General features: G+C 36.2%; 1 protein-coding gene across 1 annotated transcript in view; it reads right to left on the reverse strand.

Annotated features, from left to right (window-relative positions):
- Positions 1-7,601, reverse strand: part of LOC110464655 (transient receptor potential cation channel subfamily M member 2-like) — a 66,287-nt gene that overhangs the window by 44,206 nt on the left and 14,480 nt on the right. The window lies entirely within an intron of this gene.

The following is a 7,601-nucleotide window of genomic DNA, read 5'->3' on the forward strand; positions in this document are numbered from 1 at the left end:
GTATTCATGTGTGTTAGGGGGAAGGCGTAGTTTTCATAATTCAAATGATCAATTTATATCGTTACAATGATTACTGCAAGGACGCCGGTTTAGATTAAATCGGGTTTCTAACATGTTTATCACTTTGACCACAGTGGTCAGTTAATAAAAATGGCATGGCACTGATCTTTACCATTCACTAAAATACAATGGTAGGGAAACGCCTCTGGGAAGATTTGCACACGTTTAGAGATACCTGCCCGAGGATGGGAAGTTAACCATGGGTGTGGTCAAGGCAATTGTCCTTTGTAAAATTATGTCTAGATTAAAATATCCATTTGTATGTAGACAATGTCGCTTTACATTAAAGATCCCTGTCCAACTGCATTGTAGATTTTCCTATATGAATTGGATTAGTTACCAATGTTCCCATCCTAGATATGTCATCTAACAATAAAAACCTAATTAACACAAGCAAACATTAATAATCTACCAGAACTGTCTCGTAAGGGAAATATACCTTTGGAAATAGTGTGATAACACATTTACGGAAGATCATGCGGGCACACGTGGAAAAAAAGAACTTAAATTTGCGAGGTATTTGGGATTTCGAGTTAATAAGTCGACATTTTGAGATATTGAATCGGGTTTTTCTTTTTGCATATACATGGCCCTTATGCTCTACCGTACTTATAAATATCACCACAAACCCCTTTTTCAATATTTTATGTTCTAAATATAAATTTTGTAAAAGGTTAACGAAAACACGAGACAGTTATTCTTTTACTGCTGTCAGAGACGTAAAATACTGTAGTGTATGCGTCACTTCTGCTGTAAAATCGGACTGCCTCTGGTCTGATGACGTCACTATCCGGAATCGTCAACAACGTTAACAGTGCCATTTTGTAAACAAGGCAATCCCGGTTTAAGTGTCGATGTCATCGGCGAAATGGCAGTTTTATGTATACCTTGTACTCACTTTCACTTAGCCGGACCTGACAGGGTAGCTTACAAAGTCACGTACATTTAATCCTTTATTTACACAACGGCTATAACAACGTTTGACGCCCCCAATCTTACCTCAGGTCAAACTAGCCCCTGAAAATTAGCATTTAATGTGTGCTTTAAAATATTTATGTCATATTGACCCTAAGCATATTATCGATAGATAAACAAATTGCCTAAAGACATGATTTTGATCAAATACCTTTTATATTTTCGTGATTGTAAACGGTATTTTCCCTGCAACCGCTGTTTTACCATGTTATGTAATATAAACCCGAGGCTATGAATAGATGAACAAATATGATTGATAAAAAAAAAAAAATATAGGATAAAAGAAATCTTGAAAAATTTAGTGTAGCTTGCATACATGTATGCTACGCCATCGAACGTTCCCGTTTTAACCGGATTAATATTATTATCAGCATCTTCGCTAGCCAAGGGTTAGTAGGTAGATCGTACCGGATCAACCCTTGGCTAGCGAAGATGTATTATCAGTAGAGTAATTCCTATTTATAAACAGTATCATTTAGTGCAAGATAAGCTCACTTAATTAATTGTATGTTACGTAATCTGATAAAAGATAAGTATATTTACTTATGTGTTGTAAGTTTGAGTGGAATTAAGTTGAACGAAGGAAATTCTCTGTATCAAATTTAATCCCCTTACATCGAACTTGAACGTGCCCCCTCAATCGTGAATTTAACGATAATATCAGACAAGTGGCATACTCCCTATCAGAGAGGCTATTTAACAGTTTCCCGTTGAATACCGTATATATTTCAAAAGTATATCAGAATACCGATAATTTTCACGAATGGAAAGCAAATTTGAACAGAACCGTAATTTAATTTTAATACCAAACTAGCAATATTAAATGTGTTTATTTCATATCCGGGGAAAGCTACACCATTAAAATGTTAACCCATTAAAATATTACGACCGCATGAATTGTGAAATACAATGTTTTCGGAAAGTTTTGAATATTTTAAAACTAAAGAATTCAAAAGTGCAATTTGTGCAAACAACTTTTTCACACAAAGTTGTCAACCGTGATTAAATCTAAAGGATAGAAAGACAAATTGAATTACGTTAATTGTGAAATCTAGTGTTTTCAAAACAATTGTTAACATTATTTATTTCAATTTAAGAATATAAGGGAAAAATATATACGTTAATTGTGAAATCTAGTAAAAAAATGTCGACATTAATATTATTTCAACTTAAGATTATAAGGAAAAAAAGTATACGTTAATTGCGAAATCCAGTGTTTTCAACCAAAAAATTCAGCATCGCTGAGACTAAAATATTTCAACGGAGAAGTTATTGACACTCGGAATAGATAAAAAAAAAACAAAAAAACACGGTATGCCGGGAGGCGGATTCCGGAAAGTGTCATGCGGCCATAGCAATTGTGAGTAGGCGGTTGTGCATATCCGGAAAGGGTATTTATATATTTCAAACCATAAATCATAATCTCTGCCTGAAGTATTCATAATTGTACAGGCCTCTGAATATTGATCTTGTTGTCCGATCTGTCAACAAATTCAGTAAAAAGGAAATAAAACTGATCGTGATGTTTTTTGCAAAAAAAAATGTTTTCAGTGCACCAGAAACACATTATTGACGTACACATAGGTATTCTATATTTGTTGTTGAAAATTTCGCAGATGAATCATTTGTAAGTAAACCTGCCTTAAAGACCACCTGTTTATAACTACAGTCAAACCTGCCTTAGGACCACCTGTCTTTTACTACAGTCAAACCTGCCTTAGAGACCACCTGTCTATAACTACAGTGAAACCTGCCTTAGAGACCACCTGTCTATAACTATAGTCAAACCTGCCTTAGAGACCACCTGTCTATAACTATAGTCAAACCTGCCTTAGAGACCACCTGTCTATAACTATAGTCAAACCTGCCTTAGATACCACCTGTCTATAACTACAGTCAAACCTGCCTTAGAGACCACCTGTCTATTACTACAGTGAAACCTGCCTTAGAGACCACCTGTCTATTACTACAGTCTAACCTGCCTTAGTGACCACCTGTCCATAACTACAGTCAAACCTGTGTTAGAGACCCCTGTCTATTACTACAGTCAAACCTGTCTTAGAGACCCCCTGTCTATAACTACAGTCAAACCTGTCTTAGAGACCACCTGTCTACAACCACAGTCTAACCTGTCCTAGAGACCACCTGTCTATTACTACAGTCAAACCTGTCTTAGAGACCACCTGTCTATAACTACAGTCTAACCTGCCTTAGTGACCCCCTGTCCATAACTACAGTCAAACCTGTCTTAGAGACCACCTGTCTATTACTACAGTCTAACCTGCCTTAGAGACCCCCTGTCTATTACTACAGTCAAACCTGTCTTAGAGACCACCTGTCTATAATTACAGTCTAACCTGGCTTATAGACCATGTACCTGTCTATAACTACAATCAACCCTGCCTTAGAGACCACCCATCTATAACTACAGTCAAAACTACCTTAGAGATCACCTGTCTATAATTACAGTCAAACCTGTCTTGGAGACCACCTGTCTGTAACTACAGTCTAGCCTGCCTTAGTGACCACCTGTCCATAACTACAGTCAAACCTACCTTAGAGATCACCTGTCTATAATTACAGTCTAACCTGCCTTATAGACCATGTACCTGTCTATAACTACAATCAAACCTGCCTTAGAGATCACCTGTCTATAACTACAGTCAAACACGCCTCAGAGACCACCTGTCTATAACTACAGTCCAACCTGCCTTAGAGATCACCTGTATTTTCCCTGCAACCGCTGTTTTACCATTGTTATGTAATATAAACCCCAGGCTATGAACAGATGAACAAATATGATTGAGACGTACGGTCCATATTAATAAAAAAAATAAAAAAAATTAGGATAAAAGAAATCTTGAAAAATTTAGTGTAGCTTGCATATCGGTATGCTACGCCATCGAAATCCCCTTACATCGAACTTGAACGTGCCCCTCAATCGTGAATTTTACGATAATATCAGACAAGTAGCATACTCCATACGGAGAGGCTATTTAACAGTTTTCCGTTGAATACCGTATATATTTCAAAAGTATATCTGAATACCAATAATTTTTACGAGTGGAAAGCAAATTTCAACAGAACCGTATTTTAATTTCAATACCAAACTAGCAATATTAAATGTGTTTATTTCATATCCGGGGAAAGCTAAACCATTAAAATGTTAACACATTCAAATATTACGACCGCATGAATTGTGAAATACATTGTTTTCGGAAAATTTTAGATATTTTAAAACTAAAGAATTCAAAAGTAAATTGTGCAAACAACTTTTTCACACAAAGTTGTCAACCGTGATTAAATCTAAAGGATAGAAAGACAAATTGAATTACGTTAATTGTGAAATCTAGTGTTTTCAAAACAATTGTCAACATTATTTATTTCAACTTCAGAATATAAGGGGAAAAAATATACGTTAATTGTGAAATCTAGTTGTTTCAAAACAATGTCGACATTAATATTATTTCAACTTAACATTATAAGGAAAAAAAGTATACGTTAATTGCGAAATCCAGTGTTTTCAACCAAAAAAAGTCCGCATCGCTGAGACTAAAATATTTCAACGGAGAAGTTATTGACACTCGGAATAGATAAAAACAAAAACAAAAAAACGGTATGCCGGGAGGCGTATTCCGGAAAGTGTCATTCGGCCATAGCAATTGTGAGTAGGCGGTTGTGCATATCCGGAAAGGGTATTTATATATTTCAAACCATAAATCATAATCTCTGCCTGAAGTATTCATAATTGTACAGGCCTCTGAATATTGATCTTGTTGTCCGATCTGTCAACAAATTAAGAAAAAAGGAAATAAAACTGATCGTGATGTTTTTTGCAAACAAAATGTTTTCAATGCACCAGAAACACTAATATGACGTTCACAAAGGTATAATATATTTGTTGTTCAAAATATCGCAAATGAATCTTTTGTTAATAAACCTGCCTTAGATACCACCCATCTATACCTACAGTCAAACCTGCCGTAAGACCACCTGTCTATAACCTTAGTCAAACCTCCCTTTCTGACAACTTGTCTATAACCTTAGACAAACCTACCTTTCAGATCACCTGTCTATAACCACAGTAAAACCTGCCTTACAGAACACCTGTCTTTAACAACAGTAAAATCTGCCTAACAGAACACCTGTTTTTAACAACAGTAAAACCTGCCTTAGAGACCACCTGTCCATAACTTTAGTCAGACCTACCTTAGAGACCACCTGTTTATAACTACAGTCAATCCTGCCTTAGATATCACCTGTCTATAACTAGTCAAAGCTGCTTTAGAGACCATCTAATCATAATCTCTGCCTGAAGTATTCATAATCGTACAGGCCTCTGAATATTGATCTTGTTGTCCGATCTGTCAACAAATTAAGAAAAAAGGAAATAAAACTGATCGTGATCTTTTTTGCAAACAAAATGTTTTCAATGGACCAGAAACACTAATATGACGTTCACGTAGGGATAATATATTTGTTGTTAAAAATATCGCAAATGAATCTTTTGTTAATAAACCTGCCTTAGATACCCCCTGTCTATAACTACAGTAAAACCTGCCTCAGAGACAACCTGTGTATGACTAGTCAACCCTGCCTTAGACACCATCTGTCTATAACATATTCAAACCTGCCTAACAGAACATCTGTCTTTAACAACGGTAAAACCTGCCTAACAGAACTCCTGTATTTAACAACAGTAAAACCTGCCTTAGAGACCTCCTGTCTATAACTTCAGTCAACCCGGCCTTAGAGCCCACCTGTCTATAACTTAAGTCAACCCTGCCTTAGCGACCACCTGTCTATAACCTTAGTCAAACCTCCCTTTCTGACAACTTGTCTATAACCTTAGACAAACCTACCTTTCAGATCACCTGTCTATAACCACAGTAAAACCTGCCTTAGAGACCCCCTGTCTATAACTTCAGTCAACCCGGCCTTAGAGCCCACCTGTCTATTACTACAGCCAACCCTGCCTCAGACACCACCTGTATTTTACTACAGTCAAAACTGCCTTAGATACCACCTGTCTATAATTACAGTCATTACAGTCTAACCTGCCTTATAGACCACCTGTCTATAACTACAACCAAACCTGCCTTATAGACCACCTGTCTATAACTACAGTCAAATTTGCCTTAGAGCCCACCTGTCTATAACTAGTCAAACCTGCTTTAGAGACCATCTGTCTATAACTACAGTCAAACCTGTCTCAGAGACAACCTGTGTATGACTAGTCAAACCTGCCTTAGACACCATCTGTCTATAACATATTCAAACCTGCCTAACAGAACACCTGTCTTTAACAACAGTAAAACCTGCCTTACAGAACACCTGTCTTTAACAACAGTAAAATCTGCCTAACAGAACACCTGTCTTTAACAACAGTAAAATCTGCCTAAGAGGTCAGCCGTCTATAATATGGTCATTTTGGAATTAAGATTTAATTAAGTTTAATTATATTTCCCGTGAGTCACAAACTATCTAAAAATAAACACAATGTCGCAATTATCATTTCCCTGTGGCACACCAGAGACGTATAATACACCAGGTCGATAATTAAGTTGTCAAAACAAACACTCGTAGATCATGCGTGATTTTGCGAGATCAGCGAGAGTTGCCAATCTCTGTATTTATACGTCTCTGGGCACACAAGGGTAAAAGGTAACGGTAAGGGAAGTAATTCTTAATCTTTAAAGATGTCCTATAAACTGACATGAATAGAGATCGGAGTGACCCGATAAGGATTTAAATATGTTCTATCAAAATATTGAATTTCACAACAAATCAGATTACAGTATAGTACACGTGGACGTATACAGCGTAGTGGGAAAAAACACACCGTGAACATTTTCTTATAATCTTACGGTGTACTCAACCTGACGTAGAAAATTAACGAAGAAATCATAACAATTTATTTTATTGATTTAATGACGATTTTTTGGAAAACCTTTATATATAGATATCCAAAAAAATAAGCATGAACGAAAAATACCATAATAATAATTGGCAATTTATAAAATAAATATCAAAAAAGCCTTTTGCAGGGTAATAATGACTCGTGAAGCTGACCATACTTAGACTAACTTCGACCCGATCATTTTGACACGTTATCGCTCAAGTAGTTCGCCGACGACTTGTTAACTTAAGGGTGGATGTTACGTTTATAATATAGGATACGCCTCTTTTCAAGGAGAACTCCGCATACATGTTTTTACGGGTGACTAATGTTGAGTTGATTTAGTGTTTGGCAGATTCTTGTACAAACGAGAGCGTTTAACATATAGATGAAAAATAGTATGCCTGCAAAGATGCAGCTTATTTAGACTGTTTGCTTAATACCTAATTACTTGAAACTATCTGTTTTCAATAAATATTCGTTAAACGAGAAAAAATGTATTAATAGCACGCAGGTATTCATGCAGAATATAATGCAGTTAAATCATCATCATCTAATCAGTTAAGGATGTGTGTGACATTTTAATGCGTATCTCCATTCAAAAAGAGTTCAAAACTATTTGCAGTTGGTTACTGGTCAGTAAATAAGTGACTAATGAGCCCCCCCC

The sequence above is a fragment of the Mizuhopecten yessoensis genome, unplaced genomic scaffold, assembly GCF_002113885.1.
Source record: "Mizuhopecten yessoensis strain PY_sf001 unplaced genomic scaffold, ASM211388v2 scaffold11017, whole genome shotgun sequence".
Classification (NCBI taxonomy): Eukaryota; Metazoa; Mollusca; class Bivalvia; order Pectinida; family Pectinidae; genus Mizuhopecten; species Mizuhopecten yessoensis.